The sequence below is a fragment of the Podarcis raffonei genome, chromosome 6 (genome assembly GCF_027172205.1).
Source record: "Podarcis raffonei isolate rPodRaf1 chromosome 6, rPodRaf1.pri, whole genome shotgun sequence".
Taxonomy (NCBI): Eukaryota; Metazoa; Chordata; class Lepidosauria; order Squamata; family Lacertidae; genus Podarcis; species Podarcis raffonei.
Genome location: NC_070607.1, coordinates 64,990,750 through 65,014,747, shown reverse-complemented (window position 1 = coordinate 65,014,747; position 23,998 = coordinate 64,990,750).

The window sequence follows — 23,998 nt, the reverse complement described above, 5'->3', positions numbered from 1 at the left end:
ATAAACAATAATGCTTTACCATGGCTTCTATGAACACATGAAAGTGAGGAAAACCATTGCAACAGCAAGCTCTGTCACAACTTATTTGCATTCATTAGAACACAAAAGAAGAAAACTGTTGGTGACAAGGAAAAAAATAGGTATAAAAGGAGAATTCCTGGGTGTTAAGATCCAAGGTTGGGGCAAGTACTCACTGGTGAGAGAACCTCAGCAGAGATTTTAAATCACAAGATACGCACAGAAATATAGACTGTTAGACCTTTAAAATATGCCCCTCTTCCCCTAGTATAGAAAAATACCACAAATTTGGAAAGTTAAAACCGGTTTACTTACAAACTCTCCAAAGGTCAGATTCATGTGCTTTTCCATACAGCTGCACCAGCAGTAAAACTTGGCTTAGTTATAGTGGTGAGAGCTACTAAATTATCAGTATAGGAACTCAATAGTGGCTTGTGAGTGCCATGCAGTCTGAATTTGGAGCAGCCAGTTCAGACCTTTGCAAGAGAGCCCTTCAGCGATTTGAAAAGTGCCTCCCATTTTCTCTTCTTCAAGCTAAACGTACTCATGTGCTGCTTTGCGGCACAGCAAGGAAGTCTCAAACTGATTGTAAGGGAAGACAGAGCCGAGAGAAAAAGTGAGGTTCCGCGAGAGCTCCAGGAAATTGCCGCAGCAAGGAAGAAGTGGAAACTGAGCTCTTATATAGCAGCAGCAGGTGCAGCCTAATTGCTAGCAGCACCTGTGTTGCAAAATGCTTATTTACTTAAAGGAGCCCACCTTTCCCTAGGAACCTCCTATGGCAGCAGAGTAGGGAAGTCTCAGGTCTTCCTGGCTCTTCTGGAGTCCCTAAGTCAGAGGAAGGAAATGCCACATGCCCGGGCTTTCTGCCAAGCACTGGCCTGACCACCTCATAGCACTATTTCTGGTGCCCTTCCCCATCAGCTTTGGAGTCCTAGCCTCAATTACCCAATGAAGAGGCATCTGACTCCTGGGCCCTGACACCCCAGTTCTTTGTAAGACTTGCTTCCACATTCCCAGCTTTCTGCATTCTTCTGAACCTGTTCCAAATTGTTAGTATCTTTCCTAAAATGTGGCACAGACTTCATGTTACACAAAACTTTTCATCATATCGAAAGTTCATTTTGTAAAACTTGAAAAGCTGAACATTCCTATGCAGGCATCCCCAGACTCGGGCTTCCAGCTATTTTGGGACTACAATTCCCATCATCCCTGACCACTGTTCCTGTTAGCTAGGGATGATGGGAGTTGTAGTCCCAAAATAGCTGGAGGGCCGAGTTTGGGGATGCCTGCTATAACAGCATAAACTGTACTCTTTAATGGTATCTACCCACCTATCTTACATCTCTCACCTTCCTTTTTGGTTATAATTTATGCACCTGCTCCTCTCAATTCATATTATAGAAGTTCTTGTTCTAAACTTCCATGTTTAGTTTGTGGTTGCATATTTTGTGGAAATTTATTGCAGCTGGCATTTACAAGGTGTTAATAAAGTTGTGAATGTGTGAGAACTAGTCATACTTCCCTTGAAAGAGCAGGTTCATCGCATGAGGATGTTCCTGCATCCATCTTTCTCGCTAGAGCCCCAAGTAACTTCAGTGGCTAGGAGTACCTTCAACCAGCTTTGACTGGTATGGCAGCTACAGTCATTTCTGGACCAGGATAGCCTGTGTGCTGGTAGCCTCCAGGCTGGATCAATACAATGTGCTTTATGTGGGGCTGCCCTTGCAGTTGGCCCGGAAGCTGCAGCTGGTGCAAAATGTGGCAACCTGACTGCTCAGTGGGGCAAGAAATCACCAACACACTACCTCACTGTTGAAATACTTGAAATGTCTGCCAATTAGCAACCAGGTTAAGTTCAAGGTGCTGGTTTTTGCTGCATAAAGTGCTATATATCTTGGAACCCAAAGACAAACCTAGACAGCATCTTAAAAAGCAGAGACATCACCTTGCCAACAAAGGTCTGTATAGTTAAAGCTATGGTTTTCCCAGTAGTCATGTATGGAAGTGAGAGCTGGACCATAAAGAAGGCTGATCGCCGAAGAATTGATGCTTTTGAATTATGGTGCTGGAGGAGACTCCTGAGAGTCCCATGGACTGCAAGATCAAACCTATCCATTCTGAAGGAAATCAGCCCTGAGTGCTCACTGGAAGGACAGATCGTGAAGCTGAGGCTCCAATACTTTGGCCACCTCATGAGAAGAAAAGACTCCCTGGAAAAGACCCTGATGTTGGGAAAGATGGAGGGCACAAGGAGAAGGGGACGACAGAGGACGAGATGGTTGGACAGTGTTCTCGAAGCTACTAGCATGAGTTTGACCAAACTGCGGGAGGCAGTGGAAGACAGGAGTGCCTGGCATGCTCTGGTCCATGGGGTCACGAAGAGTCGGACACGACTAAACGACTAAACAACAACATCTTGGAACCAGGAAACCTGAAAGATCATCTCACCCCTTATGTACCCAATCATTCACTACACAATCAGGGTGAGGGCCTCCTACAGGTACCATCATATCAGGAAGTCTGTTCCGCACAATGTAGGAATTGAGTACCTACCCTTTGGAATTTCCTCCCCTTAAATATTTAGACAGGAACCATCACTGTTGTTTTTTCAGCACCTATTTAAGGTTGAGATCTTTCCCTGTCTGCATCTGTACTGGTATTGTTCTAAAGATGTTTGATCACATTTTGTTTGCTGCCCAGGGCTCCTTTGGGAGGAAGGGTGGGATCTAAATGTAATAAACAAACAAACAAACAAACAAACAAACAAATATTTGTCCTTGCCTTACTCTAGGCAAATCCTAAGACTGTGTATTGCAGAGGGAAGAGTCCCAGCAAGCAATCTGTTCCCTCACAGGCCATGACACACGCTGTATGCAAGGATCATAATGATTAAATATGCATGAATGCCTTACCTTGCCTGCTTATGAATATTTACTGCCTAGGGTATAGGCAATTCTGCAGCTACCTTGCCAAAACATTCTCCACGTTTTAACTCTTACAGCTTTCTTGATCTCCTGTGTTAATATATGCTTTTCATCAATTTAATCTCATTAGCCATGGTTCAATCTGCCAGCACTTCTCTTCCTTCTGCACGTGTTTTTCCTTAGCAATATAAGTCCTTTCTACCACACAGCTGTAAACTTTCATTGTAGCAGTTCAGTGCCCCTTCTCATCTTCTCAGTAATATGGGTGCAGGTATTTTAGTCCAACTTTGAGAATCAAGCCTTTTAAAAGATGCATTTTCAGGAACTGGTTCAATCCTTTGTCAGATGCATATCTAGGGTCCTTTGTGCTGCTGGCAAAGAGTTATACTGATGCCTCCCTCCCCCGTAACATTTCTTGCATTTAATCTTACCACTACAGTGGCATCACGTGACCACACATATATACGTCATACAATCCACTGTCTCCAGCGGTCTGCCTTCGTAGTGCCTTGCCATTTCTCCTACTGCTCAGCTCCCAGCTCTTGTCTAAACTCATAACCTTATATATATATAACTGGAGACAGATTTCTGGGGTGATTTTGTGCCCCTTCCTGGACCTGGGCCCCCAGTGGGGGCTGGTTTCGCTAACCCCTAACTGCACCTCTGTCCTTTGTCAATATTGCATCAATAAAAGCTGGCAGAAGCTGACAGCAGAGTCTCAGATGCAAGTCATCATAGAGTGGTTGCAGCAGGAGTCAATGTCTTTCTTTGCACTTAACATTTTCAAAGCAATATGTCTCATTGTCTCTTTAATGGGGAAACGTAGTTGGAGAGTTTTCATTTTGCTAAATCATAGCATAAAGGCTACAGATATCGTTATTTGCATGGATCTTCTGAACTTGGTATTCTTTTAATCTTCCTGTTCACAAAAGCAAAACAAACAAACAAACAAACAAACAAATCAACCCTGTGAACCCAATCTTTTCCACCATTAGTTCCAATCTCATTTGCATTGCAGACTAATGGTGTGGTGGTCATATATGTATTAAACAAAGATAGTTCTGTCCCTGCCTCTGACAATAGACCTCTAGAAACTAAAGGACAAGCCTGCCAATTTCAGGTTTGCATACATGAATAATACACTAAATAGGAATGCTTATATTTTCCAGTCTCTGATCATCATTTCCTAAAATCCTCTTTTCCAGCTTCCTTCTCAGTGATGGCCTATTTTCCAGCAGTATCTACCTGAAGCTGGCTTGCATTTTAAGCAGTTGAGCCATGTCACTGGTTTTACATCATTAATGGGATTCAAGGAGTCTTTGGCAGACTTGTCAGGTTTCGTTGTCATATTCACAGAGATTAGGAATGGATCATGTGAACCTTTAAGTAAATGCTCATTTCTTCCCAAGAGCTGTAATCCACTACACGGTCCCGATGGGAGGCCACGTGTTCTAGTTCCTTAACGTCCCTGCTTAGAATTCATTCCGATTGTCAAGAAAATATGTGGGCAAAAGCTTTCAACAGGAGCAGCCAATATGATGCATTCCATGTATTGATAGATTACTACTCCTGTCATCCCCAACCACTGGTCAAGCTGGCTGAGGCTGCTGGAGTTTGGAATTGGACAATATCTGGAGGGTACCATGTTGGCAGCTGCTTTGCACATTATCACATTTCACACATTTCATTAAACTAAATGAAATAAACAGAACATATATGTGCATGGCTATCACAGCACTTTCACAAAAGTTACAGTGCAGGTCAGTCCGATGTATATTACAAGAGGGACATCTGAATATATGCCAAATATCAGAAATTCAGTGGAGCCAGTGAAACAAACTGGGCAATCCCAAAAATTTAAATCCAGAAGTTGAAGATTCTGAATAACTTTGTACATTTGGACTTATACCATTTTCCTTCGTAGAAGTCTCTGGCAGTGGTTCTCAACCCCCCCCCCCCGGACACACTTTCAGAATAAAACAAGAAGAAACAACTCATGGCAGTGCTTTATTTAGAACACGGAACACAACTATTTTGTAATACGATCATAGGACATCCAGAAAGTATACTATAAAACAATGCAGCTACATAAGAACATGAATCCTTCCCAAAATCTAACTATAAATGAGCCTCTTATATATGTACCTTAAGTATGTATTCAAACTCAATGAGAGGTGTGAGCCTGCTTTTGCCAGGAAAGCTCATTTCATCATCAACACAAAAAGTCTCTTTTCTTATCTTTCATATTTGTCAGAGTTGAAAATCCCTGTTCACAACAATATGCCACGGAGAACTGCAGAACAATAGTCAACACTCTTGAAGAGAGGCATAGATACTGCTTCTGATTGTATATCCAAAAAGAGTTCAGTGGCATACTCCCGTGTTTCATCTTCAAGGTGCAATCACTCAAAATGCAGAACATTTCCTCCTCCTCATTCAGTGTCAGTCCTGAACAGCTGCAATTCGCAAAGGGGTCTCTAACCCAGTCAAAATTTTATGTAGACAACAATTAGAAGTAATGATCACTCTTTCCTACTAGTGTTGCAATATGTTCCTGTATGAGGCCATACAATTCATTGCTCATCTTAAAACTTTTTACCAGTGGGAACATTTTGAGGTTATGTTGCATCGCTCTTCTACACCAGAGCTGAAGCTTTTTAAAAATGCAGTTTGTCTCATAGCTGTCAACCTTCCCTTTTTTTGTGGGAAATTCCCTTATTCCAGTGCCATTTCCTGCTGCTTCCCGCTGATATCCCAGATTGTTAGATATCCCATAGACTGTCCCCGGGACAGGTGAGGCTGCTGATCCCTTATTTTCGAGGCTGCTGATCCCTTATTTTCAAATCTGAAAGTTGACAGCTATGGTTTGTCTGTATCTGTGAGAATATTGTCATTGCAGCCCTGCATGGCAAGAGCTCATCCAACCAGGTAAAGATATTGGCCAAATATGCCAGCTTTGCATGCCAGTCATTGTCACCCAGTTGGTGGTACAACATATTCTCTTCTTGTTCCAAAAACTCTCTTTATTCGTTCTTCAGCTCTAACATCTGATTTAAAACTTTTCCGTGGGACAGCCAGTGAACCTCAGAGTGCAGGATTGGGCATTGATACTTCGATTCCATTTCTTTGCAGAGTTGCATGTTCTTAGTGGCTTTGCTTTGATGAAATTCAGGAAGCACAGTCTGATCGAGAACCAACTTCAAATCAGCTTCAAGGGTCTTAGAGATTAATGACTCTCTGTGTAAAAAAACACTGAGTTGATATTACATCTGGATTTTTCTCTTTGATGAGTGCCACCAAGCCTCTCACACTGCCTGTCATACATGGCACTTCATCCGTACAAATTCCAATACAAGAATCCCAGGAAATCACCCCCCCAAAAAACAACAACCCTCAGACATGGTTTAGAAAATATATTGTCCTCTAATGTGTTTTACTTGTTTGTTGTAAAGTAGAAATTGTGTAATTCTTTCATCATTGTGGATGAATCTGACATAGGCAAGCAACTGTGCTTTTCCACTAAAGTCGGTAGCTTCACCAACTTAAATGGCAAATTTAGAATTTTTCTTCGTTTCAGAAACAGACTTCTCAATATTAGCTGATATATAACTATTCTTCTGTGAATTATATAATCAGACAAACGAATATCCATAACTTGTCACTCAGCATCACCACCAAACAACATTTTCACAATCAAGCTGCAGGCAGGCTTAATCAATTTTTCAGCTATTGTATGTGGTTTTGTCTGTTAAGCAATCAATTCAGCCGCTTGGTAAGATATAATTTGCATCTTATCTGAGACTCTTAATAGCATTTCAAAATATGACCATTGGCATTTCTGCTCTTCCAAAGCCTTTCAAAATATTGAACATTATTGTTTGCCAGATTTCCATGTTTGACAACAAGACGTCTTTTCATCTTGTTTGGGGACATATTGGAATTGGAAAAGCTCCTCACCACAGATCAAACACATAGATTGAGGGACATTTTCACCTCCAGTCCATGTGACAGCAAAACCCAGATAGCTATCCACATATTCTTGACTAAACCTTTTTCGGGGGAAGGTTTGCTGGGGCCTGCTACTGGTGTCGAATTAGATGAGTCCTCTCCAGCACTCAGTTCAAACAGCGATTCTAGATTACAACTAGGATTGTCTTCACTTTCACCTGGTGCTCTTGCTCTCAGATTTCCATTTTTGGCAAAATAAATAAATAATGATATTCTACTACGCTACACTGAAATGTTTAAATGTTTCTTTGATTGTCCTTGAATCTTCCCACCACACTTGCCATCCTCTCCTGCTACACCCTTTGAGAACCCCTGGTCTATGGACCAGATTTTGCAGCAAGATTTGGGATCAAGCAGTAGATTGGTCTTAGGTAGGAATGGCTAACTTGTCTCTGTCAAGGGTCGCATTCCCTTGGGGATAAACTGTCAGGGACCACACGCTGCCAGTGGACAGGTCCAAAGCCAATAGTAGGGTCACAGCCACAAGTGGATGGGGTTGCAGCTTTTCTCTCTCTTGCTTTCGGCCATCCCCCTCTCGCTCTTTTCTCTTCCCAGCAGGCCATGGAGGGAAGGAAGTTCACTCTTGCTAGGGGCTGCTTTGATAACTTACAGAGCGCTTTTTAAATTAGTGAGGGCTGCATGAAATTAGTTTGAGGGCTGCCAAATGCACACCCTGGTCTTAGGCAAACATATAAAATAGATATGGAAAACCACAACTCTGTCAAATGGATAGTCTCCTCCTGATGCATATCTGCATGAAAGTGTCTCTTCTTTATGAAGTTTAGATCTTGTATGGCCCAAACCACATTTCTCTTATGGACAAAAAGAATATGGAGAATATGTTGGTATGAGGTTTCTTCTCTCTCAAATCTGTGAGTGAGGGTCATGGCCTCTGGAGCCCACCTATGGTTTTGAGGGTCCTTTGAACTTGGGAGCAGAAATATCGCTGTCCCTGTCTTCTGTCCCAGAGAGAAAAGACTTCCAAGTTACTTCAATATATTCTCATATCTTGATTGATATTCATTACTATTCATTCTTCAAAGACTTGAACCTGTTACTATCTCTGAAGCTCTTTGGACTAGTTCACATAAAAAGTTTGTCTTTGAATACAAGCAGTCCTTGGTTCTCTTTGGGCACATAGCAGATAGTAAAATATGCCCACACATTGTCCATACATGAATCAAGAAATCATTGAAATTTCTCATGTACAGTGGTACCTCGGGTTACAGACACTTCAGGTTACAGACTCTGCTAACCCAGAAATAGTACCTCAGGTTAAGAACTTTGCTTCAGGATGAGAACAGAAATTGTGCTCCGGCGGCGTGGCAGCAGCGGGAGGCTCCATTAGCTAAAGTGGTCTTCAGGTTAACAACAGTTTCAGGTTAAGAACGGACCTCCGGAACGAATTAAGTTCTTAACCCGAGGTACCACTGTATATAGGAGAGAACCCTGCAATAAGCCCTGGTTGCCTCTTCAAGGAGTCCCCACTTTCCCATTGCCACGAACTGCATATATTGAAGCCAGTGACGAAGTGGATAAATTTCAATATCTGTTCAGCCCTTCCAAATGAGCGGTTCCAGTTGGCAGAGAATAGAAACACTGAAGGATTGAAGGCAAACTATGGTTCTAATTTGCCAATTGATTTTTTTTTTTATTGCTGCAAAATAATTGCTAGTCTTTGAAGAAGAGCAAACCAAAGCAAGGGTTTGAAATGGAGCTGAGAAGATAAAAAGCGGCTGAAAACACATCAATTAGCTATTCCATTTTATTAGGAGAAAGTGTTTTATATGTAATCAATTGTTAATTTGCAACCAACACCCACTTGTATTGCTGAAACTATTTATTCCATAGCACTGTAATAGGATGAATGTTAAGTTCTATCCCCTCCAATGAGTAGCAGTATATGGCTCCTCTTATGCTGAAGAACAAACATTTAGAAGTGGCAGGGTTTTTTTTATCGTGCTGTTTGTAATTTCCTCTGAGTTATTTTGTTGGTTTCAAAGTATTTTCAAGCTGCAGCCAGTGTCTGAATCTGACAGCTGCTTCTTGCAGTAGAACATGCATGTCCTAAGGCAGTGTTTTTCAAAACTTTCTACCTTTCGGGAACCCATGCACCACTCTCAGCAAAAGAACCCATACAAGTCTGCCATGCAATCCCTGCATGTTACAATAGACTGTAGGGCAGATAGAAAACAGTTTTTGGCCTCATATTCACCTTCGGGGAGGGTTTACATGCCAGCAGTGGGTGTAGCCACCTGTCCTGTTCTTACTGGGCTCCTGAGTAAACATGAGGCTTAGTAGCAGCAACACCAATGGGGCAGCAACCATAGCAGTATCCAAGGCAAGTCCAAGGTCCAAGCAAGCAGAGTCCACTGCAAAGAGTCAGACAAGGTCAGAGCAGCCTATGGCCAGGTTTGTCATAGACAGGAGATCTAATAGTAGGCAAGTGACTGGGACATAGACATTGTTCCAGTAGCTCTTCCAGGCCCAGCACTTGGGGAGGGGGTTGAGCTAGAGCTGCTGGAACTACCACCCAACCTCATCTGGTTCCTATCAACACCCATCTCTCCAGAAGTCTCTCTGAGAGGAGGGTCTTATTTTTGAGACCTCTACTCCTGGTGAATCCTTGTTTGTAGCTGGGTACTTCCTGGGTTGGCAAATAAGAATCTTGGATTCTGGGTGTGGACAGCCACATTGCAGGCACATCTTGTTGCTAAGCAGGATTCCTTCCCCATCAGTCAGTGCAACAGGAGGGCAATCCTGCTTGATCCAGGTGTGTGAGACAGCTCTCTGCAGGGAGCTCTCTCATGCACCTGAAGCTGCTCAATTTGGTTGAGCATGTAGTAGATAGCAACATGCCTTTGAAAGGAAAGGGAGGATCCCCTCCCTTTAGCAGTGCCTGCTGCCTACTTTGAAGTCCTGGCTTTGGAACTCCAAAGCACCAAATCCCACCCTCCACCCCTGCACTGCAGAACACAAGGGCGGCAGTGCAGTTGGACTCACATCCTGTTGGTGGGCTTCTATACACATCTGTTAGGCCACTGTGAAAACAGTATGCTGAACTTTGTGGCCCTTTATAGTCTGATACAGCAGGGCTCTTCTTACCCTCTTATGAACCACAATTAAGCAAAGTCTTACACTTTGCTGTCAAAACACACACTCCATAGTATGAACAAATTTATTCTCCAAGTGTATTGATGATCAGGTCAAAAAGGTTTGTTCCAATTGCATCTACATATATCAAGGAAATCTACTCTGATGAAAGACAATAATTTGAAGAAGGAAAAAAATCCTTCCAGAACCAGGAAACATTGGCTTTTGGGCTGATGTAATCCTACAGTAATCCTACTTGCTCAAAAAATAAAAAATAAAAAATCAGGAAGGAAACAGGGTGACAATTCCCACGCCTCTCAAATGTTTATCATGCAAAGTTTATTTTGCTTTCCTACCTGTTATTATCAAGCTTGCAAATGAATAAGCTACTTGAATACAGCTCTTAGTACTTTTATTGCTATCTAGGGTGAAATGAAATAAATAATAATAACAACAACAACGGCATTTTAATCATGTACCTTTATAGGAAATTGTGTGACTGGGATAATTGATACCAAGAGGAATAACTATAGAACATAGCTAGCAACATTCCATTACTTTAATGATTTTTACATTTTCAACTGCAGTGAAAATGGCTTTTATATTAAACAACCTTGAAATATATATTCACTGCTCTTTTCTGAACTATTACCAATTCTGACAGTAAGAGCTATTTGACAGTGAAATGGATTCCCTCGGAAGGTGGTGAACTCTCCTCCCTTGGAGGTTTTTAAGCAGAGTTTGGATGGTCATCTGCCATGGATGCTTTACCCTCAGGGTCACTTCTAGCACTACAATTCTATGACTCTATGTCCCACTCAACGTATCTTCATGCATTCTAGTCACCATGTGCATGTCTGCAGCAATTACAGATTACACACTCAGGGTAACCCATCACAATATGGGTCAAATACCAACAGTTTGTGGAACAGAACACTTTGGGAGGCCCAGCTTTTCTGAAACTTGCACCACTGTGACACCATAAGATGCAAATTTCTTCTATTTCTTCACAGCTATTAATGGTAGATAAATGAGTCCTGTTGTCATTTGCATTTAAATCACTTTACATCTGAGCAGGGGAGTACCTAGGGGTTGGCCAACTTGACCCCCGCCAAGGGCCCACGCCCGGCGGGGGGGGCGCACAAAAATTGTGCCTCTCCACTCTGGCTTGGAGTAGCAAGGAGCCTACCAGTCCCTCTACATACTCTGTGAGCTGCTCCTCCGCTCCTCCGAGTGGCTGTGCAAGGCACACAGAAAGAATCCAGTTGCTGGTGTGGGCCACTGAAGCAGCACTGCAGGCCCCCTCTCCATTCTCCTCTCTGCTCTGCCCTCCCCTGCTGTCAACTGGCCACTTTTAGACATCCATCTGCTGATGTGGTTCTTCTTTCTTTGACCACAGACCTAGGCTTCTAGGCAGAGCATCACAAGCCCTCTAGGTGAGCCAACAAGAAGAAGAGACAGAAACTGTGATCTAACCAATCTACTCCCTTCTCTACCAGCTGTGTCTCTCTGTTCTCTGCCTCTGATCTGTTTGAACGTGAGCCCCAACAGGGATGAATGAAACAACAGAGAAGGGTAAAGTGTACTTTGACTGCCTAGGTCAAAAGTTGTTCCAGACACTGAAGACAGATTTTCAGTTCTGCTACTGTTCAGGTGAAAAATGAGTGAGCGGCAGCTGCTCCCACTCACAAATATAGCATGCACACATTTAGATTTGCACACACATGGAACTAATGCAGAGAAACACAAGGACATGGGACTCATTGACAAATATGCTTTGACTTCCCCAGCAGCACATAAGTAGTTCCCTTCTCCTCCCAGCCCACTTTTTAGCAACTGACAAGATGAAACAGCAAGAGAGTGGGAGGCAATTCTTGAGACTCAAACTTTTACAGCTTTAACAGCCCCAACAACAAGGACCTTGCCTTGAATTGAACCTGGAAGCAAATTAAGCAACGAATGTAGCTGGAGCAAGGTTTGTGTAGCATGATCTGATCACCTGGCTCCCATCAAAACCCTTACTGCCACATTTTGCATCAATAGAAGCTTCTGGGTTGCCTTTAAGGGGAACTCCATCTATAGTGCTTTACAGTGGTCTAACCTTTAATGGAGCAGAGTGCAAGGTTGGCTAATGTATTGCCTCCAGAGTTTGTTGAACTCCAGCTCTCATTATTCTTGGCTATTGGCTGATAGGAGATGGTGTCCAACACATCTGGAAGACACTACATTGACTAGGCTAGAACATGAATCTTTAACCTAGACATGCTGATTATCTATCTATCATCTATCTATCTATCATGATCTATCTATCTATATCTGTATTCAGTCATGTGAGCCTTTGTCCACCAATAGTGGTACAACCCAGACTATAAGTTTACTATTTCAGTGAGAATTAGGCCTTCACAATCCATGTAACAGTCATGTAAAGCAAACTGCTGGTATCGCCATATGATGAGGTACTAAGAGACTTGTGTCTATCCTAGTCCACCTGGTGAGTTTTTAAGAAAAGATGACATTTGAACCTCACTCTTAAGTCACTACTTACTCTCAGTTTAGATCTTATTATGAAATTGTTCAGTCTTACTAATGCTGTTCTTCTCCGCTAACATGATGGAATATGACCTTAGTTTCCACCTTGTCCTTAGTTTGTGAGCAGTGTGGCATATGTATCATTGTTGAGTTCCTTCAGACCAGTTAATTCTATTAATAATTCAGTGTTTAATCATTCAATTAAATGCATCATTGTCCTCATCTAGAGGGCAAAACATAGAATATTATCCAGTTCAATTAGCATCCCAGAATATTCCTTGATAAAGGGGTTGTTGTATTTGAAGGATTAGATTTAAAGAATATACAGTGGTACCTCAGGTTACATACGCTTCAGGTTACAGACGCTTCAGGTTACAGACTCCGCTAACCCAGAAATAGTACCTCAGGTTAAGAACTTTGCTTCAGGATGAGAACAGAAATCGTGCTCTGGCGGCGCGGCAGCAGCAGGAAGCCCCATTAGCTAAAATGGTGCTTCAGGTTAAGTACAGTTTCAGGTTAAGACAGGACCTCGAGAACAAATTAAGTACTTAACCTGAGGTACCACTGTATAGGCAGAAGGTTCCAAGAATATCCCCACACTTTGTACCACATAATCATTATTTGGTAGAGCAATTATCTACTTCATTTGCTAAAGCCTTTATTGAATTTCAGAGTTCCACATTCCACACTGTTGTCGCTGGGACACTTACCAGTGGGGGCCAGTCCAGAAGTGGATTAATAAGTTGTTTCTTCCTGCTACTGTGGAACTACATAAAGGGAAGGTTCAGTGAACTATAGTTACCATAGAGGTATTGCACCATCACAAGAGGGAGGTCAAATGGTCATGAGCTGGCCTCTTGGGATGTGGCCTTCACTGCAAGAAACATGTTCTTAAACACAAAGCTTGGAGGATAACCCTTGGGAGCTCTTTCTGTATTCTGGCTGTTCTAACGCAATTCAGCACAGAAAAGCAGCTCAAAAGTACATTGATTAAATTATTAATGTTTACTTGATGCAGCCCATTGAATAATTAGGAAAGGAATGCTTTGCTTATTTTCAGAGATACTGTCAGATTTTTTTTTAACTGTGTGCTAGTGCAGTGAAGAGCCCATTAGTACAGAAAGATGAGAGAGCATGTTTGTTGCCCTGATAGCTTTTCATTCAAGCATCTCCAGGGCTGAATTGGAATACCTAGTTAACACAAGCACTTGGCAGGAATTAACCCCTTCAAGCTAAAATTCCTGCTGATGGGCATTGCTTCCATCCAGGTCCCAGCAGAAGGGGAGAGGAAAGGCAATATGGAACCTGGTTGCTGCATTGGAGACAGGTGATCCAGAGAAGGGGTGGGCGTTCCATGACCCTCCAGATGCTGCCAGACCTCACCTCCCACCACCCCTGATCAATGAGCGTGCTGCTTGGGACTGATTGATATTGGGAGTCCAATAATAACTGTAAGGCACCAGGTTCCTCTCCCTTGAACCTCAACCCTACTATGGCAAGCTTCCAGTTTCCAGTAGTTACTGCACATATACCTTTACTGTTAAAGTAGCTACATACAAATATGACTTGTCTTCTTGTGCCATTAATAACTGTGAAGAAGAAAGAATTTCAATGGGTGCAGTATCTCCCCCTCCTTAGATTACAAAAAACGCACCTACTCCAATTCCCTCTTTCAAAGAACAGTTGACAATTCAGGGTGATATCTAATATTAGTCATAATCTGAGCATACCCACTGCAATAAAGAGGTCTGCACTGAGCATTACTCAGTTGGATATCAGCCACATAGCACAGGCCTTCCGTGCATTTAGTCACCAGTTTGTGCATCATTTTGTAAGTGCAACTGCCTCCACCTCTGTAAACTTGCCTCATTAGTACAGCCTCCAGCCATGTACTCCTTTCCAATGAGCGTATACACTCTCACCTGGAGTGCTCACCAAATGGCTCATCTTCCAGAGGATTTATTTCTTTATCTGTAGGTGCATCTACTGGGAAGAAGCATGGAGGGAGCATAATAGTAACAACAGACTTCTAACTGCTTTCAGTGATCTTTCGTTGCACCGTAATCCATCTTCATCTCTGGTTAATCTGCCACATCTCTTTTGGCTACGTACTTATGTGAAATAATGCCGGAGAAGTCCACATTTGGCCCACGTTGCCTCTGAGCAGAGTGTTTGAATCCTGTTCCATTGCTGCCTGCCCTCTTCATTTCTTTCATAGCTACGTGGTGGGACCTCCTTTTGGTGTCCACACAAGCCATCTGTGGAGTAACCATCCATTTTTTCAGGGATTGCTAACATCAATGTGCCTATTTGCTACAGTGACCTCCTAAGTGGGAAACAACTGTAAGGTCTCCGGCAATGACTTCCACCTGTTTCTGCCACATACAGTCTATGGCTAGCAATACCCTCAGCACATTTTTGAAAGATAATGGCCTGAGCACTTAGGTCCAGATCATGGCCTCAGACATTGGTTTCATGCAGATGCTAAGACCTGTTTGTGTCAACTGAGAAGTTGCTCTGCAATGAGAGATGTCTCCTTAATTTGGTTCTCAAAAATATGCCCTATTTACAATTTGGTTTAAAAATAACCAAGCACTTGACAGATATTTTCTAGACTGCTGCCACAACAAAAATGTGTTTCATGCCTGTAAAGCAACAATGTCAAAGCAGTATTGTCGCTTCTGTTATTTGTTATCACCATAATAGCAAAAGAACTCCTTTGGAACAAATAGAATATAATATGCATTTCCAGAGTTTTTTTATGGTTATAAATTGCCATTCTGTGCTGGAGTCACTTGCAGTCATTAGCAAATAATGACAATATAATGATAATCTTCAATGCTCATGAATCTCGCACCAACCTTTCTGCTGAGCTTATAATTAAGATGTCAGAATTAATTTGTCTTGGAAAGCTGAGGCTTTTTTTTGTTTTTAAGGGGGGGGGCAAGATTGATTCCAGCTTCATGTACAGATAACAGCTGACTCTTCTGCATTGGCTGCAAGGATTCTCCATAGTGTGAAGAACAGTGCACTGGAGTGGAAATGAAGCTCTCTTCCCTACGTTGATAGATGTAGATGTCAATTTTTGTAAGTATAAGACGTAAGGAAGAAAATAAATCTGCTTTGCTTAAAAAGAAAACATACTTTTGCAAGCAGATAATCAGGGATACCAAGAAGCTTCATCAGCGGATGCATATGTTTGTGGCAGGGTAATGCTGTATTGTCTCCTGGGTTTAGTCTTCTGTAAATAATTCCATGTCCTATATTTCTTTCTCTCTAAGATACACGCTACTGTACAGAATATTGAGAATGAATAAGAGAATCTAGGTTCTGAGCATATACAACAAAAACCAGAATAACACCAACAGAAATACCCAAACTCCGTGCTTAACTGTCCTAGCTGCTTATGCCTGGCTTCTTAACTGACCAGTTTTACAATCCATCTTCTGTAATTTTATTATGGTTGATTCTTAGGTATTGCAGATGAGCTCATCCATCAAACCAATTGCCTTGAAAATTAAACCTTTTTAAAGTGCTGCTTTACAATTTGCAAAATATATCAGAATGTGGCAGTGGGTATTATGGGACAAGTAAACGTCACTTAGCTTGTATTGCCCAATATAAAGAAGTTGATTGTTAAATGGGAAGGCTGCGAGGCAGGTTGTATTTGATTGCAAAAATCTAAAAAAACAAAAAAAAAAGGAATGATAAATTTGAAGGAGGGAGAAGTTGTTCCACTTTCTATCAATTTAGTGTCTATCTTATTTTGAAATAACCGAGAAATTCTGTGACTCTCAGATGGGAGCCAGTGTGGTGTAGTGGTTAAGAGTGGTAGTCTCGTAATCTGGGGAACCGGGTTCGCGTCTCCACTCATCCACATGCAGCTGCTGGGTGACCTTGGGCCAGTCACACTTCTTTGAAGTCTCTCAGCCCCACTTACCTCACAGAGTGTTTGTTGTGGGGGAGGAAGGGAAAGGAGACTGTTAGCCGCTTTGAGACTCCTGAAGGGGAGTGAAAGGCGGGATATCAAATCCAAACTCTTCTTCTTCTTCTTCTACAGGAATTGCTGTACATATAAATTCCTTACCCATTGCCTGGTTGTATGCAGCCATCACAACCACCAAATATAAATTATATTTTTTGTCTCTCACTCTAATCTTCACCACCTTTTTTGTCATAAAACAACAACATAGTTCCCCTCCCCCCGCAAGTCACATATGTAGGCTTTAAAACTTAACAGCTGCATATGCTGCACATGTGAGAGTTGGCATATGAAGGAATTCATAGTGGGCAGCAGGAACCTAGTGGTCATATAAATCAGACAAAAGTCAATTTTGTTGGAGGCTGTGGTCCAAATGGAAAGCAGATCGCACACTTTCTGTAGCCAGCACAATATTCCATCTTCCCAATGTTTGTTACCTGTTAATTTTCAAATATTATGCGATTATTCACATGATCTAAAAGCCACTTCTGGAAAACCAGCAGAATCTTGTGGAAGTTTAGTGCTCATGTCCCTGTTATTTGCTTCCAGGAAAAAATCTGTTAGCAATCCAGTTAACTTAGAAAATCACAGGCGTTTTGCATTGTAATTTCACATGACAAAATTTGGGGTGGTATTCTTCCATACAGCTTTCCCCCACTATTTAAAATTTAGCATGGCATGGTGATCAAAAGGCCACAGTTCTATAAATTCAGGTAATGCGGTGTAAAAGGAATCTTTGAATTCTTATGTTTTACTGTTAATCTGCTTTATTGTAGGTACTTTAAATTTGTTTTTAGTTCTGTTGTATGCTGCCCTGAGAAGTTGTTTTTACAGAGTCTCAAAGATGTGCTCCCAAGCCCACATTCGCAGCATGTTCACATTCTTGTCTCAGTGACATCTATGCTGACTTGGTCATGTCCACAGAATGGAAGATGGCAGGGTCTCCAAGGACGTGCTCTATGGGTAGCTGGCTTCCGGCACCAGGCCCATTGGCAGACTGACTCTGTGTTACAAAGATGTCTGCAAATGAGACACGGGGGCTGGCAACATCAAACCCACCATGTGGGAATGTCTTGTGGATGACCTCAGTGCCTGGAGACCAAAAGTCAGGTTTGACTTCACTCCCGAAGGTGCACTCTTCCATTGTCTCCTGAGGCAGACAGATGCCACCACCACCACCAACTCTTTAAACATATAATGGGGTAAAGGTAAAGGGACCCCTGACCATTAGGTCGAGTCATGACCAACTCTGGGGTTGCGGCGCTCATCTCGCTTTTTTGGCCGAGGGAGCCGGCGTACAGCTTCCGGGTCATGTGGCCAGCATGACTAAGCCGCTTCTGGCGAACCAGAGCAGCACACAGAAATGCCTATAATGAGGTAGATTACCTGTAAATGAGACTTTCTCTCTCTCCAACTTCTAAATACTGGCTTAGCTTTCCTTCTGTTTCATTAATTTGTTCCTTACAAATAATGATGCTTGCTTTTTTGAAATACACATCATTGTCATTATGACACCTCTTTCATGTTACTTTTGAAAACACACTTTCCATTGCACAGCATATTCTCTAACAAAAAACTGCCACAGTCCACATTGTCACAGATGTGGCTGTCAACCATTTTTCTCCAGATGGAACTGCACTGGCCCTATAAAACTTAGCATTATCAAGCTTAAAACACATTATTCCCTCTAGTGGATTCCAAATGCTGAAAAGCTTGTAGCAAAATTAATTAAAACAAATTATGTTTGTGGAGTAGTCAAGGATGTATACTCTCCCACCCACCCCCTTTATCAGTCAACTCACACTTAGAGATGATTCATATCTTTCCCCATTGCAGCCATATGTCTGGAGCACAACTCATTAGTACCATATGGCCAGGGGCTCCTATCGTTATAGCTGGTAACTGAGCAACATTGGGATTCAGAGCTGGGCACAATCAGGTGATACACCATCCGGATTTCTGGGTGATGCTTGTGTGAGTAAAGGTTCCCACACAGTCAATATGACCATGTGGTTAAGCTTCAGAAACTCCATAATTGCAATCATGTGGTTGAATTGATGTCTCCCTCCCCTCCTGCAAATTAGCTTCTTTTCTTGAGCAATAAAGAAACACCATACTTTAAAAGTTCCTGTTGTATGTGTCATTCAGGAATTCCTGTCCATATATATATATTTACCTCCGGTCCATTCTGAGATTTGAACCTCTGATTCAAATACTGAGCTCTGCAACAATTCTTACTGTAGCATTACTGGAAAGCAGAACAGCTTCCTTTTAGAACTGCTTAAATGTTGCAAGAATAAGATTTCAGAGGAAATTTACTGTGTGTTCTTTTTTTAAAAAAACACACAATGTCACAGAGTTCGAGATACCATTTTCTCTCTGGTTTCATGAGGTGTGCTAGGATTACCACAGCTAGGAGTCCAGGCAGCTACTCAGGTTTTCTGTTTCCTTTGGAAATGAGACACAGCAGAGACTGTGGTGTCTCTATGATATATGGTTTATTTACACAAATATACAACCTGAACCTAGGATGGAGGTTCATGGCCACAGTCATGGATTCAAACTGACAGTCCACATTGTTCTGACAACCCTCCTCCTCCAGCTTGCAAACTGTTTGTTTCAGCATATGTAAGGCAAAACTCCTGAAAACTCTTCGTGGTTGTTGTTTAGTCGTTTAGTCATGTCCAACTCTTCGTGACCCCATGGACCAGAGCACGCCAGGCACTCCTGTATTCTACTGTCTCCCGCAGTTTGGTCAAACTCATGCTGGTAGCTTCTAGAACACTGTCCAATCATCTCGTCCTCTGTCATCCTCTTCTCCTTGTGCCCTCAATCTTTCCTAACATCAGGGTCCTGAAAACTCTACTACTGGCCTTTCCTCTACTTAACTCTGACCTCAGGGAGGGCTTCACCCATTTCCCAGCTGGTACAGCCTTAGCTTTGCTGATGGCTTTCTTAGTAGGCCATCACCCATCCGTTTTGTGTTATTTTAATGGCCCATCTCTGCAGGGGATTACTACATCAGGAAGCCAGACTGGCTGATATTTTAACATGCAAGATTCTACCTCTGGAACCCAGAAATTAGAAGCAGAGTCCAGAAATTAGAAAGGGAGCCAGGACACCCCACAAAGATATAACAATACCATACAAAGACTGTTAAGGACTCTTCACACTGTCTTTGGTCTTCTTTATACAGATTCATGGCTGGCCTGTTAACACTCCAGTTGGAGAACAGCCTTTACCGAGGGTGTCATGGGCTTTGAAGATGCTCGAACTCAGGACGAAAGGGAGAAACGCACTAAGAGGAAGGCACGCTTGGCAAACCCTCACCAGGATCAGCTGTCCCCACTGTGGAAGGACGTGTGGATCCAGAACTGGCCTCCACAATCACTTATAGACCCACTGTTAAAACCGTGTTTATGGAAGACAATCATACTCAGTGACAACAGAGAGAGAGAAAAGTAAATACTGACCTTTCCTCACTCATCATCACATATCAAGCACAGGGAATAACTCCTTGTGCTAGGCAGCTACACAAGAAGTGGCAATAACAACAAATTTCCATGATCCTGGGGGTCTTTGTTCTTGTTCAAGCCTGGTCATTTCTACTATAGTGCACAAGCAAGTTGCCATTCTTTTAAAAATTCAACGGGGCATGAAGGCTATTACCCATATTAGTCTAATGGGGTGTCACTAGAGTGGGGGAAACTCCAGTGCCTTTAATGGATAATAGGCTGATAAATGGAGAGTTTCCCCCATCACTGCATTTTCCTACAAGGAAAAGCCACAGCCATTTAATATGTTCTTTTTATGCATCTTTTCAAAGCAGCACTGAAGACAGGGGAAAAGGTTGTAACTTTATACAACACAACTGAAATCTGTCATTTTCCTCTCTGCATGAAGCTCTGGCACTGCCAGCGATAAGGTAGCAGGGATAGATAAGAAAGAAGATAAAGGCACAATGCAAAACCCCGTATTTCTAATTTTATGGGCAGTCTGATCCAAATGCCAGTTTTCTGTTGGGAAGACTAAATTGGCTCTAATCCAAGTACTCCATCTTCAATAGGCTGCATAGGCTGCAGCCACAAAATCCATGCTTTCAGAGCACTTTATTTAATTAAAGTGGATAGTCTGAACTTACAAATGTTCTATTCTAGGAGAAACAAAATTCTAGCAGCAACCAATTAAAATGTATCTTGAATGAAAACTACTTTCAAGTATCCTTATAAGGATTGAAAATGGAACTTGTATAAAAAATAATCTTCATTACCAACCCTTCAGGACTTCATTTTTAATCCATTTTTTTTCAGCTCAACCTGAGATTTTCTGAAAATGGTATTTTGTCAACATATTTTTTAAAAATATATATACAGTTTAGTTTCCAAAAGCTCGGTTACTAGAAAATGTAAAGTCACATCATTTTTCTGTGTTTTTGCAAGATGTTTTATATAGAGAGAAAAAGAGAGAGAGAAAGAGAATGAGTCTCTTATTTACAAGAGTTTTCTGGAGGTTACTATTGCAACACAATCCTAAACATATTTACTCAGAAATAAATTTCCCATTGTGTTCAGTGGGGTTTGCTCAATCTAGGATTGCAACCGAAGAGTAATCTTCATTGAACATGCTGGGACTTAATTCTGAATAAACATGCATGATACATGATCATACTATACTTATGTCAACCTTACCAATATGGAACTGTAGCATATATGGCTTTTGCAAAGTGTTTGTATCTGAGTACGTCAATATTAAAACAAAATCACCAACTGTAAATTTATGGCAGAACTGGAGAATATTCGCAGTAGTTTTGGATGTGCAGAAACAATATTAAAGATGTGTTAACTCATTTTATTTGACACTACCTGTAGTGCCTCCTTTGTGCTTACTTGGGGTAAGTATATAGTACACCTTTATTGCACATTTGAAGCGCTGTAGTAAACTATAGTGCAATCTACTCAGAAGTAAATCCTAATGAATTTGATGGGAGCTTACTCCCAGCTGAGTGGCATTAGAATTACAGCCTTACTAAATTTTTGACAGAAATGAAATTTGAACCAGGGAATTTCCCCCCAGATCCTACCCCGACCCCCAGCCCTAGAACATGTCTGAAATACGAGGGAGTGAGATATGCTTTTCCCCCATCTCAAAATATACTGGTGAGAAGTAAGTGCCAAGGCAGCAGTTGTCACCTTTTATAATGCAGAGGAACTGCCATTTATTTTTCTCTAACATTACACCTGCCTGTAGCATATTAATATATATATAATTGTGTATATGGAAAATATATATACTATGCACACATCCATTTGGTGTGGAGCAAGTGTTGCCCAGTATTCTCCATGTCAAGCAGTTAATTTAATGTAGTGTCTGTCTCCAGAGGTTATCAGAAGGAGCCACAGTCACACCAAGTGCAAATCTCTTGAAATTTCTGTCATATGGGTGCTTTTATTGAACATGTGTTGTATAATCAATTTAAAGTGCTCTTAAAGTTGGTAAGAGAGGTGCACTACAACAGTCTTAAAGATGCAAAATCGTCTTGGAAGCATTTTTTTAAAAGCCCCCCATGCAACACACACAAAAATGTTGCTGTAGATGCATAAGATTCCCAGTGACCGATTAAAAAGGACACACTTGACCTCACTAGCTGTTTAAAGGTCATCACTGAAGCATGCCTAAAACAACCCATTGGCAGCATGGCAGCATTGCCATTTACAGGAGCCCTGAGCAGGAACAGCTTGTTTTAATTTCTTCATTTTAAAAGACAAGAAAATAAATCCCTATATGCATTCCCACCGCTGCATTTGCTTGCTTCCTAGCTAACAGAGGCAGTGAAGGCTAGGTATATTCTAAAGGATGCTTGGGGCCAATCAAAAATTCATGTGCACTTGCTTCTCCATATGTGTTTTTATTACTAACAGATTTTTCAGCTGATACTATACCAGGGAATAAATTATTTAGCTGAACTTACTAACTTCTGCTACTTAATTTTTCCATTACAGTTACATGCTTCTAAACGGAATACCATAGCTTCCCTCTATATCTACATGTTGGCCTGTTAAAATGATGCTTTTACGTTGAAGGCAAGATGCAGAAGTAGCTTTAACTCAGGTCATGGTACAGTGCAACTGCTAATCAGCCATTAAGAGTCTTGAACAGAGATGGCATGTTCATGCAATCGCTTGTTATTGGCTCCGGAAAATGTTATGGGCTGGTCAAGTGTTACTGATGAAAAGATATGTGTTTTAATTTGATACAGTAACTCTGCCACATTTATTTTATCACATCCTATACACCCTCCCAAAACAGGTTCCCTATTCTTTATTTTTTTAGGAACATGGGGATAATTTTTTAATTGTCATATGTTGCATGTGGATTATTTCCTTCTATATTCCCAAATACACAATTTCTCGCCTCATCTCCATGCATATATACCTCTGCTCAGTGCTATTTTTCTAGAAAAAGAGGTGCCGGAACTCTCCTTGAATACCTCCCTTGTTCTCTTAGAACAGCAATTCCTGTGAGTTCCCCCTGAAAAAAAGCCCTGCCTTTGCTGAAAATGGTAATTTCTATCAAAAGGTATTTTGCGCGGAGGGATCCACTTGAGCAGTAATATTCCTGGAGGAGAAGTATTATTAAGCAACTCCAAAGCACCTGTCATCATACACTGTTATAACGTTTGTATGTTGTTCACCCTCACAACAGTCTTATGAACTAGAAGTAACCTATTTGTCATTGTATGGGTGGGAAACTGAGACTTACGGCGCTTCCATACTGTTGCTATTTTGTGATGGAATCCAATCACATACCAGCAAATTCAGGTCACACAATTAGAGTTGATTGGGAGTTATTGCACTACAAAGCCACTTCCCAAAATATTGGACTTTTTGCTATAATGAAAGACAGGAAAATGCATGGGAAAGTTTGGGGCAACACTTGCTTGATGCACTGTTGCCTAATCTTTCTGTAACAAATTTGACTGAATGTTCAATAAGCAGGTTGGAAAGTCCTATTCAGAGGATCCATGCCAAAGATCCATGTCAGATCACTGCAGTGACCTGCGGCTTTTCGACACACATTGACAAAGATGGATGAACAGTTTGGCTACTCCAACAGGAAGTTCATTAACTTCAATGGGTCTACTCTTGAGTAAGACTTCGTTGAATACAACCCATTGTCCAGAAATGGCCTCCGGATTCCTAGGCTGCATCCTGGAAATTCCCCACCCCTCGGTTTCTTGCTTTTACTATTTAATTTTTAAAATTTGAAAAAAGTTTATAATATAGTTTCATACTGTTGCTAGTCATTTTGCCCTTGAGGAAGTGAAGTGGAGTGGAGTCCCTAATACGGTTGGATGGCACCTTGTCCATCTGTCTCGAGAGACAATGGAGTGTGCCTCTGGGAGTGAAGTCAAACTGCTGTGATAGCAGGAACTAAGTGACCCCCT